At 34.8% G+C, this 26452-nt stretch overlaps 1 protein-coding gene and 1 non-coding gene across 2 annotated transcripts in view; one reads left to right on the top strand and one right to left on the bottom strand.

The window, feature by feature from the left end:
* Window positions 1-26452, top strand: part of LOC134539008 (uncharacterized) — a 308737-nt gene that overhangs the window by 114084 nt on the left and 168201 nt on the right. The gene's annotated exons all lie outside the window — the stretch shown is intronic.
* Trnav-cac (transfer RNA valine (anticodon CAC)) lies at window positions 10102-10174 on the bottom strand. The gene has a single exon. It is a non-coding gene; the product is annotated as a tRNA-Val (tRNA).

Raw genomic sequence — 26452 nt, forward strand, 5'->3', positions numbered from 1 at the left:
CTTAATTTACTTGAAAGGCAGCTTATTTGCCTTAATTTTGTCAAAAAGACAAAATAGGTGTCATGTTTGGAATATTTACATTATCATGTGGTAGCCCTACTGCAGCGAAAATTTCTGTATTTATATTGCTCTGAAAAATTTTTTAGAGAGAGAGAGAGAACCTTGGGTAGTTTTATTTTTCGCTGTGTTTATAGATAACGGATGCGTTTTATTATTTGTGGCGCAGCAGTAAACATTTTTCGCATCCCCATCCCGACCGCCATAATATATATACTGCCACATGTTTTATTTTCCGCGGCCCAACTACCCTCCGGTTTCCCGGAAATCGATAGTCCCTTTGATTGTCGGCGACGGTCGCAAAAAAAAAAAAGAGCATGAAACATGAAAACAGACGCATGCCATCAGCTGCACGCTCCCTTGTGGACCTTTTTATTGGGACGACGTGCAAACAGAGGAGTTGATTGACAACGCGGCAGTAACTGTTCCTGGTCCCATCTAGTGGCTTGTTGTGTAACTATGTGCGTGCGTTGTTTCACCACTGTGCTTACAGAAACACCGCTTCAATTATATATGTCTTCCCGAATGCCCACTTAAACGAGAAGCCTTCTTTTCACAGACGAGAGAGCCAAAACCCGAAGTTCCCCGAAGTTTACATGATTTCACAGTATATTTAATGTAGCTATCCTAACCAAATCAACCGTCCACAATGTTTTAAAATATTTATAATGTAGCTAACCTAACCTAATTGATCATTAGTATCCTTTTATCAACACTTTCATATTTATTTACAATGAACCAAAAAAAAAAAAAAACGAAGATGCACGATCGGGCATTTGGCTCTCTCGTCTGTGAAAAGAAGGCTTCCCCACTTAAACGACCTAATAGCCCGAAGGAACCTTTAAAAGTGTACACAGGAAAAATAAAATTCTTAACATTTACTTTTACAAAAGATTTCTTTGAAACCCATATTTTGTAGCTTTGTGCGACGTATGGCTATGGTTAGTTTTGCACACATGAAGTACGTTATTCAAGATGATACTGAGAATTTCTTATTGAAACTGGCGAATAATTTCGTATTTTTATTGATGTTTCATTCGAGCATAATTTTTTTTTTGGTACCATGGAAAATTAGTCGAATGTTCAGTAATTTGACATTGTTTTGTTTTATTATGCTTTTATTCAGGGAAAGGTTAAAAAAAATAACCATTAGAAGTAATGGAAGAACACAAAACATAAATGCCCGGATAAGAATCCGAACTCAGTATTACTGCGAACACTATTTTGTTGTGGTACAGTGATTTGTTTCAATTAATTGTGCATATTTAAAAATACCCGCAATTTTACATGAATACTTCTGTTCCATTTACAAAATAAAATAATTATACAGTGTACCTTAAAGGATATTAGCCATTTTTGTTGACCATCAAAATAGTTGCAGAGGATATCCTTATAGAATTAGATGCAACCTTTCTTTTAATGATGAATTGCTCGAGCATTTTTTTTTGCCTCCAAGGGGGTTGTGGCACTATCGTAAAAAAAGCGATGAAACGACAGTCTCTTCTACAGCAAGATAACTGTTGTCTACATCATTTTACGTTCTTCTATTACTGTCAAGTGATTAACTTGAACGCACAAAGATTTAAAATTGCTTGAAAATTGTGAGTGAGCGCAAAAAAAAAAAATTAACTGATGAAGATATATATATATATATATATATATATATATATATCTTTGTCGATGCACCAGAAGGTTGGTTTAGCGTCGAAATAATTTGGACATACTTACACGAATAGTTTTCACACTTGGATATTTCATTAAAAGCTTTTAAAGTACAATCAACGTTGGATGCACCCAACTAAATAAAAAATTAGTATTACTGTTGTTATTAAAGCAGTGTTCCATTAGAAATATTAATATTAGGTTTGTGTTCATTGAATATAAATAATACAATAGTAGGCTACTTTCAAGTAATTCTTGAGTTTGTATCGTTTAGCCTAATGTTAAAGATATTATTTGAGAGCCGTTTTATTTCCTTTGTATTTGTTTGAATTTATGTAAGCTATAATTTTTTACATTTTGTTTTATTATTTTTTTACATCATTTACTTCTTCGTTACTAAGTGGTAGACAGAGCCTTAACTATGCCACATAAAAATAGTCCATAATATAAAAACTAATAAATAAGAACTAAGTTTTAGGGAAAGGAGAAAATTCACTTTCGAAATGTAAAATTCATCGATTTTAGTGCTCTGGAATATCCTATTCCATTCGTTCTTCTTTTAAACAACGAACACAATGTAAGCATAAGGTGATGAAATATGCGAGGGGGACCCAAAAATAACAGGAATCGTAATGTTGCGCGTTATGTACGTACTTGTAGCACCAGTTTCCTCAGTGATGCCAACTTGGGGGAGTTTCCCCCCAAATCTGGGAGGAAAATTAAAACAAAAGGGATTTTATGGGGAATAAATTTTTTTAGGGAATTTTTTTGGGGAGAAAATGAATAATTTCTACTAATAATGCAAGTAATTTAATTAAATATATTTACAAAATTGGAAATGTGTAAACATATTTTTTATTTAACTAATCAATTATGCAATTATGCTAAGTAATAAAAATATTACAAAATTTAACTGTATAAATGGATTAAAAATTTTATCACGTTCGAAGTAAGGGTATTTTAGTCTGAATTTGGGGGATTTAAAAAAAAAAAAAAAAAAAGGCTTGGTGGAAAATTTTTTGGCTAGTTGGCATCACTGCCTCTCCTGAGTCAGTCCATCAAGTGGCGTCACCCGAAAACGACGAGTGTGGTTTCTCTGGCAGTTCTGTTTGTGTGTCTTTATTGGACTCGTGACACGAAAAAAAAAATGGCCTATTCTGACGAACGACGTGCTGCGTTTTGTCAAGTAAAAAAAAAATACTTTTTTTTTCGTCACCCGCGTGAAATAATGAGTTATTTTCTCACTGCGCTTACAGACCAGACCCTGGTAGTATATTACGTGGTTGCAAAAAATATATATATTTAAGGTCTGGGGAATATTATTTATGCCTTGACATGGCCAAAATTGAGATAAATATTTCAAAATTTTATACTGATAACATAAAAAAGATGTAAACACCCAAGGTTGAGGGGCCTAAACCACCTTAACGCCAGTTCATTGGTTGCTGGCTTGTGAATTGTTGCAACTGTTTGAAATGTGATTCAATACTTCTTTGGTGGAGGGATTTCTCATTGGCTGAGAGTCGACCAGATAAACAGTGAGCCAATAACAAAACAAGCTTAAATATGTGTGTGTGTGTATATATATATATATATATATATATATATATTTTTTTTTTTTTGAAATCCAGCCCATCACGTAATGAATCCGCCAATTTTTCCGGTCTCTAGTCATAACTTGTCTCAATTTGAAAGTTCTCAAAAGTACTACTATACCAGTGGTACCTACTTCCCACTTAAAAATTTCCACATGTTTTGTTTTCACAAACACTGGCCACCACACGAAGTAGTTCACAAACTGATGCATTGGATCAACTTTTTAATAAGGCAACCTAATACGGTTAGATTCAGAATAAAATAAGCTTTTCATTTGATATAATATACGATTAAATAACTGATGAGAGTATATCAGTAACCTGCTTATACCTGGCAACTGCACAGTTGCACAGAGGGGAAAGAAGGCAACATTTACTTTTTCAATTCTGTTGGGTATGTTCTCTTAACTAGTGTACGATTGTTTTAAATAACTAATGAGAGAAGTATATTTTTTATAAATTTAATTAAAAATTTAATTTTTTAAAATTATCCGCACGCAATTTAACTAGGCAACCTATTCGCGATATGTCAGTGAGTATATTATTTATCATTTACTAGCTGACCCGGCAAACTTTGTTCCGCCTTAGAGGCAATAAATGGCCAATAAATAATCATTAAGTTACTTGATTTTTTTATTTATATTTATTATCTTTGTTCCGTCTTAGAGGCAATAAATGGCCAATAAAGAATCATTAAAATACTTGATTTTTTTATTTATTTTTATTATCTTAATAAAAAATTGAATTTAATAAAATCCAAAATATGCTCATTTATTGCCTCTAAGGCGGAACAAAGTTCGCCGGGTCACCTAGTATTTCAATAAATCATGTTTTCAGTTTTTTAAGCTGAATCGGATGTTAGAATTTTTAAATACTGATGATTACAGTCACGCAATAAAAAAAACAATTACCATAATTTTTTTTCTTTGAAATTATCTTTGATACTTAAGGACATAACGCGAGCGAAGCCGCGGGTAAAAGCTAGTAATACATAAGAATAAGTATAGTATATTATTATTCTACTGTATTGTATGTAAGTACAAAAATAAATAAAAACCTTGAATGTCGGATTAAATCCTCGTTCTTCGATAATGTCTGCCCCAAATGAGGTCATTTGGAAACAACTATTGTATTTTTGAGTGTTTGCTAGAAAATGTCGTGATTCGGGTGTTTCGCCACGAAGCAATGAATGCAATGGCTCAGGTGGCGGAGTCAATAATGGCAATTTCAGCACAATCCTGGCGTTTCACCGGAAAATTTAAATGCGCCACAGAACTCGCAAACAACGTCCATTGGCCCAATGCGAACGCTAGTAATGCAAGCAGTAATCAGTGCTGCAATCGTACCGAAACGCTGCTCGATTCAAATCAGTGCCTACTTGATAAGTTTCTTCTTGTGCGTCGAAAATTATTTAGTTGTTGATCTCTGAGGTTTTCTCGACGATTTCGCATTGCCAACCGAGCCGTTTCACGGGCTGCCTCGCTTTGCTCTTGTGATTGAGAAGCACGAAGTCGAGCCATACTAACGCGGCGCTCTCCACGTGCAATTTCTTGTTCTTCCTCAGTCATTTCATTCGCAATGTTTCGAATCCTAGTTGCATCACGACCTTGTCGGGAAAGATTTGATCGTCTTGGTCGCGGCATGGTATTGTTAATGATAATATTGGCACGATAAGCCAATAGAAACTCGAAAAAAACACATCAACCGGTCAACTTTAAAATTTTACATTGTCAAATTTTCAACGATACTTAACCATAGACAACATTACCTCGAACTGTCAGTTGTGTTTTGTTAATTGTCAAATTTTCAACCATACTTAACCATAGACAACATTACGTTTAGCTGACAGTTGTGTTGTGTTATTCCATGTCAGTTGCGTTTTTATATACCATTTTTAACAAATTAACGGCTAGACTGAGGTTATGACTGATAAATTTTTCGTTTTGCCTTCAGTTGCGTTTTGTTATACCACTTTTTTTACACGCTTTGTATTAGCTTCACCTGTATCTTTGTTTGTTTGTATGTTTGTAACCGACTCCTTTGGGTGCGATTTTGACCCACTTTAAACGGCCAGATTTCATTCAAACTTTGTAGATTTATTGAGGATCGATGAAAATACACTAATTTGATAAGATTATTCCATTATTAAATTAGCAAAATAATATTTTCGTCAATTTATATAGTCACAATATTTAGTAGGCTTTGTTTATATCGCGCCAAAGACAAACTGAAAGAAAATAGTTCGCACATTGTAAAGAAAACCATTTCGCTCATGTGCGAACTCTTTTCTTTCAGTTTCTCTTTGGCGCGATTTAAACAAAGTCTACTAAATATTGTGACATTTAATTAAATGAAAAGTGACATTTAATTAAATAAAAATCTAGAGTGGGTTATGATAATTGTGAACAATATACTTTCTTGATTTTCTATATAAAGCGTGTTTTTTAGTTTTTTTAAACTATTGTTTATTTTTTTCTCCGGGAACAGGATAAAAAGTATCCTATGTCCGTCTCCTGGTTCTAGCTACCTCCCTACCAATTTTAAGCCAAATCGGTTCAGCCGTTCTTGAGTTATAAATAGTGTAACTAACACGACTTTCTTTTATATATATAGATTTCTTATCACTAGAGACCGAAAAAATTCGCGGATTCATTTCGCGATATGCTAGAATGCAAATAATTGTATTTTTATGTAACTTCTGCCATTGGTTCGCTGTTAACCTGGAGGACTGTGGGCCAATTATAGACCTTCAGTCAAAGCAGTATCGAATCACGAGTCTCCCAATTGAGACGCCTCACTAGTCAGCAGCCAATGAACAGGCGACGTTTGCCCGAGTGTGCACAGGATCGTGGAGTCTATCCTGGACGTCATTGAACCCGCGAATTTTTCCAGTCCCTACTTATCACTAATAAATAAAAGACGATGGGATGATTATCTTATACCGGATCTTAGACTATAAAAGGATACGTAGACCGTTGGTACCAATTATGAGGACTGTGAAATTTCAGACAAGTTGCTAAACATATAGGTACGTTAATTTACACAGCGAAATATCGGCCCGAAATAAAATTAATTAAAATCTAATTGGTTTTTACTTTTTTGGTATTTTTTTGTTTCAAAAATATTAAAATGGCCGCCGCAATGCCAAGTAAAACCCATTGTTTCTAAAAAAAAAAAAAAAAAAAAAAAAAAGTGGATTAATGAACGTGGCCTACTCGTTTTTTTCGCCTAATTTATAGCTTTAGGGGTTGGTTTGGTCCGGGAGGGAGGAGGGAGGGAGGCTGGCGTGCATTCTAAACTGTGTCCAGTGGGAGGGGGTACGGCGGTTTTGAATTCATTCCCTCTCTTTTCATTGGTACATAAAAATATCCCTGAGCAAATAAAAATATTTTTCAGGAATTTTTATAGAAATTAGTATTAAAGCAGCCCCCTGCGATCTCCCTCCGGCTTTTCCAGCGACATTATTTGAATTTGTGGTTTCATAAATACTTGTGAAGTTCATATCCGCGCGGTATAACATGATATGTGTTAAATTATGAAATAATTACTCGCCAAATATATTTAAAAATAACATAGGCCTATATATCAGTTTTTAATGTTTATTAAAACTCTTTGTCAATTGGGCATATTTTAAATTATTCCCCTGGTATAGAAACTATTCATTAATATCTTGAAATTGATGGTCGCTTTTGATCGAAGAACTGTAATGCTTACACAATATTTGCATAGATTTTTTCAATAAAAGAAACAATACTAGTTTAACAACCAACGTTGGTAATTTAATATTTAGTGGGAACTTCCCCCTAAAGATGTAATTCTCATTGAAATGTAAATTAAATTTGTAAAGCATTATTATTCATCTAGCAGACGCAAATTTTTACATTCTATATTGACACTGCCAAAAAATAGTGTTCATTAATAGTCTTTCTGATTTTCACTCATTCCTGTGAATTTTTCTAATTCCTATCTCTAATATGTTTGTCTGCTTGTCCTTCTTTCGCGCAGCAAAGAAGCAACGGATGGACATGATTTCTTGCATGTAAATAGTTTATGGGCCGGAGACACATAGGCTACATATAATTATGAAATACCATCCCTAAGGGGGTGAAAAAGGCGTAAATTCAGTTTTACAATATAGAAAATCATAGAAGTATGTCATGGACACACAAACAGTGGGTGTATGCCATTTTTCTATGTCCACCACACGGTCAGACTCTGAAACATTACTGGCCATCGTACAAAAAAAAACCACTACTATACTTAGCTTTAGAAAACCTCCATCTTGTCATGATACTTACCTCTCGCTCTCTCTTTCAGTGCTATTTATGTTATCTATGGCATGTCTGTATCGTGATACTTCTCATAACCCCGTGTATATATACTATAAAAAATCCCCCTCCCCCTTCACCTATTTCCAGGAAATCCTTGGGAATACGGAACGTCTGAGAAGCAAGTGAAACATTTTTGAACATTCATTACTAGTCTGAATTATACTCGGCATAATCGATTTCTGAGCAAGACTTCCACTTTTATACTTCTTTCCAAGCTATCTACCTGTCTGGTTTTACCCCAGTAGTCTTTCCAAGTGCCGAAAGCAAGATATTTCACTCAACCCACGTGCACATTTTATTGCAGCTCTGAATTTTCACGGTTACTACAGCACACAGCAGTACCCTATCAGTGACTTGTTTAGTGAGCGTTCATTGTGACGGCACATTATTTAGTTTTTCCCACACTAATTCTCAGGTAAGGATAAATATAACACCATTCACATCATCCATAACCAGTGAAGAGTCTATGGAGAAGCATTAGCGAATATTTTCAAGTAATACACACGGTCACAATAAAATCAAACATTCTATACTTTTAGGGAAGAAAAGCTACTTTCAAGTCTTAAGCGGCAAGCAACTTTTAATCGAGTAAATTTTACTAGTCATACTGTTAAAAAACATTTTTCTACTAAATTATCAAGTTATTTTGAATTATGGCTAATTAAATCTAATAACTGGCTAAGTTATAAAAGTATTTTTTACATTGTGAATAGTGAAAGTTATCCGATTAAAAAGTGATGCCTCAAAAGTCATGCAAAGAATAATTGTTTCCCCCTTAAGTTTAGCATGTTTGATTTTATTTTTAGTTGTTAATAGTAATGTTATTTATGATTCCGTAGAATATGTTTTTAGTCACAGTATCTAGTAATTTGGTGTAGGTTGGGATTTAAAAACTTCCGAGAAGAAAAATGCCTATAACACGAAAACTATCGCACCCTTTTGGAATTTTGGTTTTTGATTCAGAATCGTGAGTTATTGGCCTACCAAATGTTCTCGGTTCGACGCTGCGGTATGACACATTCCGTATACATAAAGAAGAGATCACGTTTGTTTATTTTCTGTATAAATCTACAGCTTTATTTCGATATCGATGTAATTTTTCAAACCTGAATTTTAAAACAACAGTAAGTTCACTCTTGACGTAAGATTTCGAGAAGAATCAGACTTTTCGGTCTATCTTGATGAAATTTCGCTGTTATATTTTGATGCTTCTTTTACTTTTGGAACTAAATATTTCAATAGATAAATTATTCAGTGTTTAATGCAGAAACACATAATATACTAAAAGAAGTAATATCTGGGAAACGCCAGCTTCTTCAGCTAGTTTATTTATTAAATAGATAAATTAATAAAGATTGACAAAATTAATTGGCAATTTTATAAAAAAAATTATGGTTTGTGGTGCTATACTATAAAATTTATTTTGATGCGTTTTGGGACGAAACTTGTATTGGTGTTAGGGGTGCTGCTGGAAATTAATATGTAGATTATTGTATACGCGGGAGTAAAATGATGGATAATCCCCAGGTCTGTTTCCGAAGGCTGGTATTCGCCTTTGAAGTTGAAGCTAAACAACTGAAATTTTTTCCTTAAAAAATAATAACACCAAGTGGTTGAAGTTTAGTTTAACAAAGTTTTGCATCCGAAGCAAAACGTCTTAACGTGCCACTGTCGTAAATTGATCTCTTTTTAAATAATTTGCGGTTAACAACCTTACTTCTCATACATGTATGTGGCGTTTAGGTGCAGTGTGCTATTATATATATATGTGTATATATATATATATATATATATATATATATATGTGTATATATATATATATATAGGGCACGTAGTGAATCTGCATGTCAAACTAGCTTACAATTTTTTTTAACTAAACGTTTTTTTTCTCGAAATACTTTCATAGACTTATATCTGGCTTAACAACCAGTTTCCCTGATTTGTAACTGCTCTCGTATATTAAGTGTTATCCGTGTTGTATACCAGCCAGGTGTTTAATTTTTTTTTTAATTTTAAAATTTGACAAAAAAAATTTTTGTTAACGTTGAGGTTTAAGGGTAAAGTACATATTTTGTTTAATTTAACACTATAGAAACGCTTTTTGAAAATGATTTATCTATTATTGGTAATAGACCAAATGTAATGCTACAACTCCAAAAGCCAATACTAGCCTTGAGAAGCAGTTGATACCATATATGATAAATTATGTTTGCACTTTTTTTCTGTGACTAGCCGTGGGCCCCATTGAAAAGTATTTGTTTCTCAATTTTTTTTTATTAATTACCAAAACCCGCTGATACAAATTACTTTTATTTATAAATAGAAGCCAAAACATCATCCATTATTCTTACTTAAAAATTTCAAAATTCCAGACGAAATTTCATCCCGTATTTCGTCCTGTTAAGGGATGAAATTTAAAAAAAAATACTTTCGTAGTGCTCAAGCAAAAAGTTATGTGATCCCGCCCGGGATCGAACCGGGGACCTTGTGCGTGTGAGGCACACGTGATAACCGCTACACTACGGAAACGATATAAGGTTGTTCAAATTTTATCGTATGTTTGTTAGTACCCGTCGTGTGGCAGAGTTATATTTGCTGAGAAAATAAAATTTAATTCTCACTTAACTGTATATAATGAACTCCTACGCAAAATTGCATGCTTCTAGAACCACTGTTTACGTTTTTCGTTGTCTGTCCGTCAGTGTCAGAGTTTTATTAAATAAACTAGCTAATGCCCAGCGTGCGTTGGAATGTCTCTATCAATTTTTTTGTATGTTTTTTGAAGTAGCTACACATATAAAAAGCATATTTTTATCTATCTATTTCTAATCTCTATCTTTCGGTCTTTCTATGTAATATATAGCTCTCTCTAGCTCTCTATATCTATATAAATATAAAATTAACGATATCTCTTTATCTCAATATATATCTATATTTATATATCTATATGACTCTCTATATTTCTTTATCCCTCTCCCCTATACATCCATATCTACATATATCACTCCATAGCAATGAAAATATTTAAAACCGATATATTTATCTATCTTTTTACCTGTCACAGGTGTGATATAGGTATATTGAAACACACGCGTATTTCAAAGCATCTTTTTTTTTTTTTTTATTTCAAATAATCAGTGAAGAACTTTCGGAGATTTAAAATTTTGAACAAACGAACATTTACATTATTATTTATATGGAAAATAAACCTGAAGCGGAGGTTTTCGGTCGAATTCAGACTCGTCCATACCGTCACCTTAATCCCCTGTGCACAACCATGCGACACAGAAAACTAACGCTCTAAGAGCATGGAGTTCGATAACAAGTAACGTATCTATCTGGACTGCAACAGAAAAAAAAAAACTTGTCGTTCACTCCAAGTGTGAAACTGTGTAAAAATTAAAAAAGCAGCATTCGCAGGATAACTTTTTTCGAGGTGTGGCAGGTCATTGTCCATACTTTTGTGGTCTTTAAGTTAGTCCGCTGGCCGGGATTCGAGCGCCATTGAGTAAAAACAGCGTGTTATCCAGCATAAGAAACGATCAAATAATTCCTGACATGTTCTGCCCGATTGTGAGGAAAGTTCTCATACTAAATTGAACTCACAATGAAGTGGAATTTTACCACTGGTTCGAGGTAAGGGGTGAACCACTGTCAATCCCAGCTCCAGTGAGGAGTGCGAACTGTGGAACTTGACAGACATTGAGTGACTTGCGAATAAACATTTTTAAATGCCAGTAATTGGTGACCGGACATTTTTATGTACAATTATGTATTAAATGTAAATATTACTAATTAATAAAAATGTAATAAAACTTAATTTGGCTATCCCATACGAACCCAATTCTCCCTATCATAAATCGTAACAGTGTATATATATATATATATATATATATAGTTACGATTTTATATATATGCTTAAATAACATAAATCAGACTATAAATACTTCCTACAAACAAACCTTAAACTTATTAAACTGATTCAACATTTAACAGTAAAAGTTTAACCCCGAAATTCTTTTATTCAACATGGCGTCGAGTATATTCAGGCTAACAACTTTTTTGTGTCTCTGCAGTATGATGAACGTTGCGCTATCTCTACATTTCAATGTCAACTAAGGAATGTCAAAATTGTATTGAGCATTTTTTTTAATTCTTAATATTTCTTTTTATGACTATACAATTTAATATGATATATTACAGGATATTTTTACTATTATAAAGTTAAGTTTGGCACACCAAAACTTTTGGTATGTCCACTAAGTCTACGTAAGTGACTACATACGTGTTTATGTTTGCTACACGTGGTCCGCCATCCTTGCGACACATTTCCATTCATCGGCTTCCGTTCCGTTTTTTTCACGAAATAACTCCCACCAAATGCCGTGTAGGCCTACCAAGAACTAAGATTTTTTTTTTACGTGACAACGTTTAATAAATCAATGAACGCCGGCTGCACGCACGAAAAAGTGACCCGTTACGCACATTGTCCCGTTACGCTGTGTTATGTTACGCTCATTGTACGCTTGCGCCGCATCTATCTCTCTTCCACTCGATTGGAAGAACAATCGATTTGACTTTTTCGAGGCACATTAAACTTGAAACACTCCCATTCGTTTCCTACTTTTCCTATCATCGTCCTATCCTTAACAGAATAACACAGATTGGAAGAAGTTAAATAGCAAACATGTGTAAAAGTTATAGTTAAAATAATCTGTTCGTTAAAGTAATAAACATATTTGAATTAATGAGTGCAAATAAAAGTAAATTTATCAATTAAATTGTAGATTTCATTTCACTCAGTCTTAGTATCCATACAAAATAGTGATAATTCAATAAAAATGAATAAATTTTATTCATAAAAGTATGCAATCATTTCATCAATGTTTTTTATGACGTTGTCACGTTAAACTATCGTCCGTAAACCGACTTTACAGACAACCATTTTTTTTTTTAATGAATGTGTTGGCGCCACGGTCTCAGGAAGAGGGGTAGGGAATGAGAAAGAGTACACAAACATCTGGAACACGTGCACGCGTGTAGAAGCGCACAGGCGAGTGTACAGTACAGTGTGTGTAAGTATCCGAGAGTGGGATGAATGAGAGCGCGCAAATGCACAAGTGTGCGCAGATGCTGCCATCTGTGTCTTCGACAAGTAATTTCATAGTTTGCGAAAAAAAATACACATTGATAGCACCGGAGGTTCAAAATACACAATGATAGTTCAAACCGGAGGTTCAAAATACACAATGATAGTTCACACCGGAGGTTATAAATACACGGTAGTTCACACCGGAGGTTCAAAATACACAATGATAGTTCACACCGGAGGTTCAAAAATTTATTACAAGCAAGGCGACAAACAAACCTTCTGACACTTTTATTGAATTGCTCTGAACATTGCCGTTTTGTCTCGTTACAATTGTTTTTTTTTTTTTTTTTCGTTTGCGTCCTGATGACTTCGTTGTATCGACATGCCCTGTGGTGCTGCGTAGAGAATTTTTTTTTAACTTCAATGTTGTAATCGTCGCATCGGTGGATAATTTCGAAGAAGTTTCATCAGCTTTGCAAATCAACTTTCACAGCTTCTAATCAGTTTCAAAAACGGTTTCGTACCAAGGAGCTACCGCTGGATTTCCGTTTTTTTTTTTTTTAAGTCAGCGAAAAAAAAAGTTTCAGGTTGATGGTCTCATCACTCTTCTGCCGGTCCGAGCAGATGAAATTATTATTATCTTTCTTTCTTATCAGTTCTTCCGCTCTCACCACACATTTGTCACGACCCTCAGTCACCTCTCTTCTGCCCCGGACTATTTTCCGACCCTTGCGTTTGGCGTAGCGATCTTAGGACCATCGCGCTACAATCAGAACTGATGAGGCCAGGGTCCGGGGATGAAAGAAGAAGGAAAAAAAAGTAGTCCTTCTCGGGAGCGGACGAAGACTACAGCTGCTTGTTATTCCGCGTGGATGAATCAGGAGCAAAAGGGGGATTTTTTATCTGCAAGATCCCGGCGGTCGGGGATTTGAGAAGATGAGCTGAACGAGAAAAGACTACTGCGCGAGAACAAAAAAAAAAGTTTGAAGTGTGTTTCTGGATTTTATTTTCATCCTTAGTCTCTGGACAGTTAGGGAGCATTATTAGCTCTTGCCATTTTCGAAAAGTTTCAAACATTTTAACACGCAGTTTTAAAATTACTAGAGACCACCTGAATAAAAAAAATACTTGAACTGCGTTCTCGTTGGATAATAGATAGTTTTGCACTCCCCGAGTTACAAAACCAGTTTAAAAGAAAATTAAATTATCACAAAAAAATTGTAAGCTATTCTTTCAGTACCTACTTGCCAGTGATGTGTGACATCTGACCTCGACAACGGACAAGTTCATGTGTCCTCTTGTTGCAAATACACTTATAATACGAAACTAGGACACGGAATTTAACGTAATTTTTTTTAAATAATTCCTATCCTGGTAAATATAAGAAAATTGTTTTTTAAACTTCATTTGTTGACACGGATCACACGTAGTTTTCACCACTGCTGCTAAAATTCGCTGCCGGAGCAGCCAAGTCGACCGAAATTCTAAACTATATAATGAAACGACCCCGATAAAAGCGAAAAAAAAAGTCTTGGAAATACACTTAATCCCGGCTTTGGACCTGATTTTCGACAAGGAATTTTATTAAAATACTGCCCATCTGTTTAAAATTTAATTAACACTAAATGCTTTAAAGTTTCCCTTTGGCTTTGTTACCTTTGGTTCGCGCCATCCGCCACAGATGGCAGAACCGTGGTTACACATTTCCGTTTCATTCACGAAATCATTCCTACAGATCGCCGTATAGCGAGAGCTAAGATACAGCCCATCAAAAATTCAAATCCCCCAATTGCATGCAAAAGGCCGAATTGTTAAAAAAAAATTTCAGCACCTAACGGATGACAGGCGTCAACATATTTATATGCGAGTGTTGTAGAGTTCATCTTGATACCAGAAAATAAATGTGAATCCAACATGTCTCTCCGTGTTACATTTTTTTTTGTCTCGGTGAAGGCACTTTGGGTACTTGTTGAAGTCAGTGTACTTGGATTGGTGCAACTGTTAAGACACCTTTAGTAATCCGTGTAGAATAATGAGCTATTTTCTACTAATGGTTTATAAACATCCGACAGTAACAAAATCTAAAAAGCACCGGGGATATTGTAATTAATTCCCGATCACGTTAAATTATTTATAGTAAGCTCAAAATTGAAATCAAAGGGCAATGCATAATGATAACTAATCTAATGCGTGAACACAAAAATAATTTCAAGCAAACTTGATGACATCAGAGCATAATTGGTTCCCATTAGCTTTCAGCTGCGAAAAAAAAAATCAGAAGGAATAATTTCGATCAAAGATCTTTTGATTAATGTCTGAATTAAATCGAGACACTTAAGAACTTTTTAATAAATTTTTTTGCACTAATTTTTTATTTATTTGTGTTACATCTCGTCAAAAAGAGGTCATCAAATACGAAAATACAATATGAGAGTATCAGGAATATTAGTAAACGGATCTGTCAAAGCCTATAGTAAGAAACCAACCAATATTTGACTGAAGATATTTCGGGGAACTATAGAAAGCTGAAATCAGAATAACATGGCCCTGGATTGGAACCCAGCTCCTTCCAAATTTGAGAACAAAATACTACTGTTGCACTACTTAAATTTTTTAATTTAATATTTTTTCAAACATTTATTCCTTGGTAATTTTTTCATGACCAACAAGCCTTTATTACATTGGAAGGAATTATGTACAATTAATCATTTCACAAATCATTTATTCGGTGACTTGTTTGTGACTTGTCAAGCCACATTATTTGTTTTACCAGCTGAAAGAAACTATGCTGTGGTGTCATCAACGGCATTGCGAGACGAAATCAGCTTGCATTAATTTCGTGTTCTCACCTTTAATTATATATTGTTTCTGTGATTTATGTTTTGAGTTTAATTTGAACTGTTTTACGCAATCTGGCATAAATTACATTTTCCCGATGCTTTTAGACTTGGTTACAGCCGGATGTTTATAAACTGTTCGAAGGAAATTGCTCATTATTCTACACGATCAATACGGATATCAAAATAGTTGCATCAATCCATGAACACTTTCTTCATAAAGTACCCAAAGCTATATCGTGTGCTTTATCGAGACACAAAATGTTACACAAAGAGACGTGTACATTTTCATTTATTCACACAATATGCCTTACCCGGGACTCAAACCCCTCACTACCGAAATCCGGCTCACATCTAACTGTGCTACGAAAGTCGGTTTTTGCACCTTTCGACGAATATTAGTCATACCATTAGTTTGTGAGATGGCATTGCAGTAACTAATATTTCGACAGAAATGTCTGAAAGATTAAATTTTATCTAGGAAAAAAAAAGTATTTCGTTGTTGCATACATATTTATTTTTTGTAAATAAATTTAAATGTGTTTTCGGTTTCGCTCGTTGGATGCTTCAAACACCCCCCCCCCCCCCCCCCCCGGTATACCCACACATGGAGTCTGTAGCTGTATATTTAGTGGAAAAATACATGTTTTGTGTGTTTTAAATATTTATAAAAAATAGTTTATTTACACGTTTCTATGACCGGTGGGGTCATTTTTGGCAGGAATATACGCACTTCCAACTGCCTAATATATGCTAAGGTGCCGCATAAAACTGGGAAAAAATTAAACATTGGTAATAGAGCAACCGTGAGTTAAGTACGGAAAATATTTGAAACATTCGTGAAAAAAAAAAATACTCTGGGTTATAAGGTTAGCTGTAACTAAAATATTACAGAAGTAGCCTATATATCAGGGGTTCCCAAAGTGTGCGCCGCGGCGCCCTGGTGCGCCGTAGAAAGTTAAGAAGGGCGCCGTGAAGCGATTCTCTGTACCATTCTCCGAAACCTCAACTTAAGTGTTCGCAGGTACAAAATAAACAATGGTCATTTGTTTAGTTACAAGCGAGCAGCGATACGAGATGACGTCGTCGTCTCCCGTTTTGTTTTGATTGTGCCGTTTCGTTTTGTTTTCGTCATAAGTCTTTTGTTTTGTCAAAATGGCTAGATTTTTATTAAATAAACAAGTCGGTAGTAAAAGGGACACTGATAATGCGTCTACCAATGGCGTGGGAAGTAAAAAAAAAAAACCGGAAATATCGCAAATACGATGATAGCTATTTGGACTGCGGCTTTACCTCAATAGAAGTAAACAATGAAGTAAGACCACAGTGTGTGCTCAGTTTGAAAATTTTATCAACCGTAAGTATGCTTCCAAGTAAGTTAAAGCGACATCTCGAAACCATTCACCCGGCTATGGTTGAAAAATCGCGTGATTTTTTAAATAGGAAATGACGAAATTTAAAAAAAAAACACAAAATATGTTTACTCAACAAGCCTCAGTACCTAACAACGCGCTGTTAGCATCCTTAAAGGTAGCATACAGGGTGGCGAAATGCAAAAATCCTTATATTATTGCAGAAGAGCTTGTACTACCGGCTGCTCTCGACATGGTGAATATTATGGTAGGAAAATCGGCGGGAAAATTAATTTCTAAGGTACCCTTATCTAACAACACTATCAGTCGGATAATTCATGACATAGCTGAGGATCTAAATCGGCAATTAATATAAAAATTAAAGGCAAGGAATTTGGTCTGCAACTTTAAGAGGCTACTGACAGTAATAATAATGCACATCTGATTTGTTACGTACGCTTTGTGGCTGACAATATTATTGTCGAAGAACTCTTATTCTGCAAAAAAAACATTACCGAAAAAGCAAAGGCTTGTTTGAAATTCTTGACACGTTTATTACAGAAAATGGTTTGAATTGGGAAAAATGTATTGTTGTATGTACAGATGGTGCTCGATCAATGTCTAGCAGGTACGGAGGATTACAAGCGCTTATTTGTAAAAAAAAAAGCCTCGCATGCTGTGTGGACCCATCGCATCATCCATAGAGAAGCGCTTGCGTCAAAGCCGATGAGTTCTGAATTAAACCAAGTATTAGAACATGTCATTGGCACTGTAAACTACATTAAAACTAGACCACTAAAAGCCAGACTTTTCAAAAAACTATGCATAGACATGGGAGCTGAACATACGGCACTGATATATTACTGCAATTCACGATGGCTTTCCCGTGGAAATGTCTTAATTCGTGTGTTCAAATTACATGAAGAAATTCACAGTTTTTTTGAAACAAGACATCATGCAAACTCCAATTAATTTGCTGAACCAGATTTTTTTGCTAAAACTAGCATATTTGTGCGACATATTTGAAAAACTTAACAATCTGAATCTGTCTTTGCAAGGCAACATGCACATTCTGAAACTACGGGGGAAGATCGCTGCGTTTAAGAAAAAAACTGCAGTTTTGTATTCAAAAAATGAATGAAAATCGCGGTCAAGATTGTTTCCCGCAGTTGTATGAATATGCGACATCAAATGAGCTTGTTGTCTCACAAGACCTGATGACCCTTTTCACGGAACACCTTTAGAAGCTCATTGAATGGTTTACAAAATACTTTGCCGAAGACGATGTCGATAAATATGCGTGGATCCAAAACCCATTCCATGCACAAGCTTCACCAGAATTTACATCGGAAGAAGAAGAAAGTCTCATTGAACTCTCTTGCGACAGCAGCCTTAGAACTAGATTCACATGTTCCGATTTGGTGGAGTTTTGGATATCGGCTCAAAATTAATATCCCACTTTAGCTTCAAAAGCTATAAGAATTTTCATTCCTTTTGCAACATCTTATTTGTGCGAAGCTGGATTTTCAGCTGTACCTGTAATCAAGAGCAAATATTGCTAAAATATCAATGTGGAGCAAGAAATGCGAGTAGCAGTGTCAAACCTTATTACACGTTTTGAAAAAATGTGTGAAATAACCAAGCTCACCCATTACATTGACTAGCTAGGTAGCTATTGTATTTTATTTTTGTTTTTTTAAGTCTCTCTTGAATGTTTTTGTGTTAATGTTATATTCTTATAAATATAAATATACAGTTAAGATTCATAATGTGGATATTTTAATTTTTGTGCTTATCTACATAACTAGTATCATTGTACCTATCTATTTCGACGAGCCAAATAGGTTAGGGCGCCGAGACAAAATAGTAAACATGTATGTGCGCCGCGGACTGAAAAAGATTGGGAAACCCTGCTATATATGATTAGTCGCGGAACCGAAACTTTAGATCTCACCTTATCTCATACGAAGGTTAAATTCGTGTTTTCATACGTGTTACCATTCATCCAAAACGGGCTTTCATAAAAAGCTCTGCATTTTTTTTTTTTTTTTAGTTGATCGCATTGCAGGTGTATAATTAACATGAAACGAACGTCCTTTACGCACCAGTCGGCCTTGATCTGAATTTTCATTAATTTTTCTATGGTATATTAATGTATGTGAATATAATTTTTAAGGTATTTGTTTGGTTTGAACTTTGTGGACGTGCCAGCACTGTGCAGTTGTTGTGTCAGCAAAGCTCAGTTGTTGAAGCTTAGAGCCCCACTGAGCCTCGAATTCTGTGTGTTTCTCTACTGCATTCTCCCGCTAGAACGCTTTGGTTTGGTTTGAAAATATCTTACTTTCGTTACGTTACAATTTGTGTAATAACAATTTTGCTGTCAACTTTTTATTTTTATTTTTATTAATGGTTTGACGCATTGCCTGATTTAATTTTGAAGATATAAGTGTTACAATTAAAGATCTCAAAGATTAGAGATAAGTTAAGAAACACGATGCAATGAAAAAAATGCAATAGCAGATTCTTTGACACACCATTGAAGGAATCTAGTAAGAAAGTTTTAAATTTGCTGCAGCTAAGATTTTTTTTTTTTTAGATAATTGCAGGTTATGTGTAACATGTCAGGAAGCACACTTTTAAAAATATTCACCTTAAATTTACAAGGAACGCTGGTTACAAATGAATCAATTATCTCCGTTTGTTTATGGTTATCTTTTTATAAGTTCACGGAAATTTCATTGAACATGAATCCGCAAGAGTAACCTTAGTATGCCCAAAAAGAAACATTACAAAACCTTGCTAAGTCAACAGCAAGAACGTCCTTCTTACTTAATCTTGACTGTTTTATAACGGAGCATGGAACTAGGTAGTCAAAAATGCACCGAAATTTATACGAAGATACAGCTGTCTGAAATTACGAAAAACTCTTCGTTTATTTAAGGTAATTTCTCCTTAAAACAAGTCCGAAAATTTACTGTGTTATCTGACAGTGCATTAACATACTTTAGTAGGAAAAAAAAAATTTTAGTAACGAGCCTTTGGCTGTAATAAAATCATAATTTCAGGAATATGGTTTGGTTATAAGGGAAATTGTTCCATTGGAAGGGACTGTTATATTGCGTATAAACGACGCGACATGGAGGAGGAAAATAATTCTTAGCTGACCTTTTAGGTTCGTTGTGATAAATTCGGACGGCGATCATCAAACGAGACGCGTTAAGTCTCGCCATTTTTTTTTTCTTTCCTTTCCTCCGCGGTTCGTCTCTTAACCCGTGATCTTTGGTGAAAGGGATCTGCGGCCTTACGGCGGAGGCCGAATATTCCTTCGGTCTTACGTCAAGCCCTTTCGGGCCTGCGTTATTCTCTTTGTGGCGGCGTCTAGGGGCGTCGTTCCAATAATACCCGGGGAAAGACCCCCCCCCCCCCTTTTTTTTTCATCCTTTCTCGGCTCGTGAAGAGACGAGGAGGAACGATGGTATGAGGATTTTGAGGCGTTCTCGACATGCTGTGCCCGAAATCCTCCAACCCCTTAACCCCCCTTCCCCCCTCATTTTCCCCTTGGCTCCGTACGTCCGCGATGAAAACTTCTTGCCGCGTGAACCCGAAAGAAAGCCCGCGTATAGTATCCCCCCCCCCCCTTTTCTAGGAAGGCGAACGCAATAACGCTTCGCACCGCATCGTGTGACGTCACGTTAAAGAAAAATACGTCCGCCTTTCTTGAGGGCCGTACATATTTCAGTTCCACGAGGGTTAAACTTGCTTGCTTCTAGGTGGCTGAACGCTCACAAAATAATTATATCGCGTACTTCTTTGCGTAATTAGTTCCGTCTTCAACTTTTTCGTGCAGTATGTATAACGAGAAGGAAATGGAACATAAAACCAGATCTTCTTATGTTTAAAGTCAATTTTACTGACTACTATGTGATATGGTTTATTTTCTTTCAGAAAAAAAAATATTTAATTTTACCTGGCCTCTTAAAATCCTGATAAATTTTATAATTTTAAAATGCTAAATAAAATTTTAAGAAAGTCTGAAATAATTTTAAATAAACAACGCAGTAGCCACCAGCATTGAAATTAAGCCTAAAAAAAATTATTTTATTTTTTTCATTCGGCTCTGCTTATCCATACTGCACAAAAAAATGTTAAACATTAAACTTGGCCAGCTAAGTATGTGGAAAGTATTATATATACACCTTTTTATTTGATTGAAGTTTGGCCACTCAAAAAGCTTACATATCTAATTAATTTCAACGTAAATACAAAAAAAATTACTGGGTACAAGACATAATCCTTAAGGATGTATTTTCCGAAGTATTTTTGCATCTATGATTTTTTTGCCATTGTTTTAAACTAAATCGGTAATATAACCATTTGTTAGATTATAAATAGTTTTATAACTTCGATAAGCTTTATACAACGGTCTTGAGAAACCTTAAAGGCCAGTTTATATTTGAATCCTAGTATGAATTGAGAGCATTGAAATAAAAATTCAGTTTTCCCAAAACCTTGATATTGTCAGTTTTTTTTCAAATCATATTTTTATTTATTAATAAATTAAATCCTTAAAAAGCAAGGATTTTTAGACCTTGCCTATAAAACTCGCAAAACGCACTACGCAAAATGGTTTGCAACCAAATGATTGTGAGCTTGTTTTTAAACTACGCAAACAGAGTAATTTTTTCTTATAAGTAATATTTTTTTTCTTATAAATAACATTGTTTATTTATTTTTGAAGTGTAACATCTTAGCTCTAGGTATACGGCATTCGGTAGGAGTAATTTCATGAAAACATAACGGATATCGATGAACGGAAATGTGACACAAAGATGGCGCACCCCCGTGTAGAAACATAAACCCTTATAAAGTCAAGTTTGTAAACATTAGGGGACATACCGAACGTATTGGTGTGCCAGTGAAACTTTATGACAGTAAAAACACCCTGGGATATATTTGGTAAACTAAAACAGTCAGCGTAAAAAGTAATCTGAAGTTTTAAAGTACCTAATAAAACTTGCATTGCAATGATTATAATAGTAAATAGGTAATCTCTTTCTAAGATCTCAGTATGCTTAATAACACAGCGGTAGTGAGCAAGTTTGGTATCCTTAAGAGAAGTGGTTCAAAACTTGTCACTGGATTTTTTCAAATTTTTAATAATAGTAGGTATAATAATATCATAATAATTTTGAATCAACTCAATAAGGTTAAAGTTTGTTTTTTGGAAGTATTTACAGACTAATTTCAGTCTTTTAAGCAAAAACAATATGCAAACAAACATATAGGTCTGCTTAGTGTTAAAATATGTGTTTTTAAAATGTTCCAGGTTAATATTTGAGTAATGCCATAGACTTATAACTTCTAACGTTTGCGAAAACACTAAAGTTTTACTATTTAGTGAATTTTAACCAGATGGGCATTATTTTAATAATAGACTATAGCGTCTGCACGACACAACTAAGCGTAATATGAGCTAAATCATATCAAATGTGTCGTACATTCAGTCAGTAGAAATTTATTCGTAATTATGCTAATAAGTAAGATGGTTGGATCAAATTTTATATAATCACATCTGCAACCGCGTCCAAACATTCTTTTATTTTGAATGAGAAAAAAAAAAGGAAAATGACAATGCCAGTGTTATAATCACGCCATAATTTTGATGGCTGTAATGATGTTTTAGTCGCTCTTCGCAATTAGAATAGTGATAAATTGAAACAGGACTTCGTGCCCAACTACTGATAACGTTAACCATCTGAATAACGAGTTATTCAATCGGAACCATAACCTCCATAACTGGTATCGGAAAATAACAATTTCGCTCGTCCCTTGCTGCTGTCTGCGTTGATTTTGGTAAGCGGCGTTTACAATTCAGGCAGCGTATTCTCTCGGCGGACGCAGAAGGTATTTGTGTGATTCGCATCCAGAAATGTTCGTTTTTGAGAAGCGAATATTTTATTTGTCACTTTATTTGCCGCGCTCGGCATTATTTTTAATATTTCTACATTAAATTTCTTGCCCGATTTTTGTGTTATAAGTTTATCTGCAACATGAATTTAGTCGTTATCGAGGTTAATTGTTTGCATATAACTTGTGAGTAGGCCTACTGAAAATCTTGCTCATATATTAATTTTTTTATTTTTGCAATGTATTAATAAAATGTAATTAACTGTCATCATAGATATAAATGTAGAACAAACTATGTTCATGTATTGCATTTTATTGTGTATTTTGGCCTTATAAAATTTTGTGTTCCACAAAAAAAAGGTTTTTAAACATAAAAATTGTTTTTTAATATTTTTAAATTGCTAACTTGTAAACTTATCACTTTTTATGAGTACATAAATTTTCTCAGTAAATCCATAGAAGGTTAAAAAAATTATTGAAATGCGCAAATATGAGATACACCTACGTAAAGTAATGAAATTATGTTTAATAGTGAACCTGTGTTTTTATATCTCCCTTTAGTTTTGATTTCGCCAGAAAGAACCGCCTTAGAAAAAAAAAACAAAGAATTTAATTTTCTTAAACAATATTTTTTTTTTGCAAAAAAAGCCAGAATTAAAATCATATTATGAAATAGGTAATCGAAATTTAGGATAACTTAGTTTCGTAACATTAACTTGGAGTAGGAAATCAAGAAGTTATGGAAAAAGCCGACTGTTCTTCTCATCCAATCAAATCAGGTCTTTTTTTAAGTCTAAATATATTGTTAGCAGTTCAAGTTCATTCCTTGTACGGTTTGTATTAAGAATTTCACTACACCATAAAAGTTTCTCAATTTAATTCTGCAGATAAAAAGAGGTCGTACCGAACACAGAAACCGCACGTTTTAAGGAAATAATCGTTACGGAATCTTTATGATCGGGAAAACGATACCAAAGCAGTAATGAACCCTGTCATCCGGCAAAGTTGTTAATTTCAACCACAGCCAACGAGTTTTACTGTAGGTCTTGTTCTACGTTATGGACGTTGCTTTTGTACGGAGTTAGTGCTTGTAACTTCCGTGCGATATGGAGTGAGGACGGGTGTATTTTCCGGTTTTTATCTGTCAGAGGAACCCACAAACCACCGCGTAGTGCCAACGTAACGAGCGTGTACCTACGGAGTAAAATAAAATTCCCTCACCATGAATTATTCTTATCCTTTCTCTTAATGTCTCTTTCTGAATAATCCTACGATCTGCACATAAGTTTGAGGCCAACCTTTCCCGCTTTATTATGTCTTCTTGGTTTTTTAATAGTTCGACATACTTTTCGTGGTTCACAGGTTTTTTTTTTATATCTCTAGTCGTTCTTAATGCTTCAGTCCGTAGACTTAATCAGTCAGTTTTCGCCTTCTTTATTTTACCCACGTAACGAGTATAAGTTTTCGTGAGAAGAAGACGTACAAGCTGTTCAGAAATGTTTGGGAATAAATTTAATGTGTGGCAGGGAGTGCAAAAGAAAAAAATTGAGGAGCACATGGCTGAAAATGCAACCCAGCAAACTTACGGACGCAAAGAGTAGAGCGCAAATTTTAATTTCGCGCGCATCCAGGCACTACTTCACTGGCTGAGAGAACGTGCAGTCGTGGCGTTCAGCAGGGAGGAGGCAACCAGGCGGGCTCAGACTTTTAGAGTTAAGCTGAACTGACAATGATCCGTAGCGTCCGTCCGTCAAAAGGGTGAGCTATCCACAATCATCCACACGTCCGTCAAATACTTTTGACGTGACAACGTCTAATAAATCGATGAACGCCGGCTGCACGCACGAAAAATTGTCCCGTTACGCACATTGTCCCGTTACGCTCATTGAACGCTTGCGCCGCATCTATCTCTCTTCCACTCGATTGGAACAACCATCGATTTGACTTTTTCGGGGCACATTAAACTTGAAACACTCCCATTCGTTTCCTACTTTTCCTATCATCGTCCTATCCTTAACAGAATAACACAGATTGGAAGTGGTTAAATAGCAAACATGTATAAAAGTTTTAGTTAAAATAATCTGTTCGTTAAAGTAATAAACATATTTGAATTAATGAGTGCAAATAAAAGTAAATTTATCAATTAAATTGTAGATTTCATTTCACTCCTTCTTTGTATCCATACAAAATAGTGATAATTCAATAAAAATTATTCAATTTTATTCATAAAAGTATACAATCATTTCATCAATATTTTGTTACGACGTTGTCACGTTAAACTATCGTCCGTAAACCGACTTTACAGACAACCAATTTTTTTACTTACGAAATAGCTAAAACCATATTGTGTTCCTTCCATTATTTTTTTACTTTAATGTTGCAAACAGACCAAAAATCTTAAATACTGGTGAAAATTCATCTTGTATACTAGGTAGGTATATTATCGACGATCATGATAGTCGAGCACAAAATAATTAATTCAATTTTTTTTTCACTCTGATATTTATTAAAATATTTTCAGTTGTTAAAATATATGTTCAAACGTATGCTAATAACATTTAATGGAAGCAGCTAAACAAATAAATATACTTAAAAAAACCTTGTGAGACAGTAGAGGTCGCCGGCAAAAGGTATCTTGCTTACATTTTGGAGGTTATTTCATCCGTCCGTCCGTTGAAAGTCGAAGCTTGGTAAGGTTTTGACGGACGGACGGGTGTGGAAATTTCCGGGCCATCTGATTGGTCGCACAGGTCACGTTTTTTTTATGGACGAATGAGACGGATGATAACGAGCACAGCTTTAGCAATGCATCACTCTTCGTGCAGTCATTGGTTAAGACGTAGGAAGTTTTTTTTCCTGTTCGGTACACGTCTGTCGTGAAAGCGCGCATTGTAAACACACAATTTCCCCCCCCCCCCTCGTTTTACAATTCCTCTCGTCTCTTTGTGCACATATAGCAGCTCTGCTAATGAAAATTCTGCCGTTCCATCGCTGTCTGATTAATTAGAATAAGAGTAAGAGTGTTTCCTGTGTTTTTTTTTTTAAAGAAAAATTATAACAGTTAAGTTAATTGTTGTGTAATGTGCTAACTTTAAGTTTATGCCAACATACAGTACCCCTCCTGGTCAAAAATTAAATTATATTAGCTGTACAATGTTAATAAAAATTATTATTAAGATAACATAGGTTTAAAAATATATATATGTACATTTTTGTAAAAAAACGTTTAGAGGGAAGAATGTCTCTTAATTTCATAAATTTAAATGTTATGAAAACTATATTTAATGCAATTTAATACCTAAGGGTTGAATATTTGGTGTGGAAATTTTAGTTTTTATGAGACATTTATGGATCTCTCGAAGGTTTACATCAGGTTTCATAATTAAATTAATTTTATTTATGTGTATTCAGAGGTGGCCATTATCAGCATTATTTCATGATAATTATTGAAGGTTTTTTTTTTCGCGTCACCGTGCTCACTGACATTCGACATTATGCCAGTCTCTAAAACAAAACCGTCCAACGCAATCTACAACAGACTGCTGTTTTTTTTCTTCTCCAAACATCTGCGCCCACGGAGCGTTTGAAACTAATATATATGCGTTAACTGTTAGCAACT

The sequence above is a fragment of the Bacillus rossius genome, chromosome 14 (genome assembly GCF_032445375.1).
Source record: "Bacillus rossius redtenbacheri isolate Brsri chromosome 14, Brsri_v3, whole genome shotgun sequence".
Classification (NCBI taxonomy): domain Eukaryota; kingdom Metazoa; phylum Arthropoda; class Insecta; order Phasmatodea; family Bacillidae; genus Bacillus; species Bacillus rossius.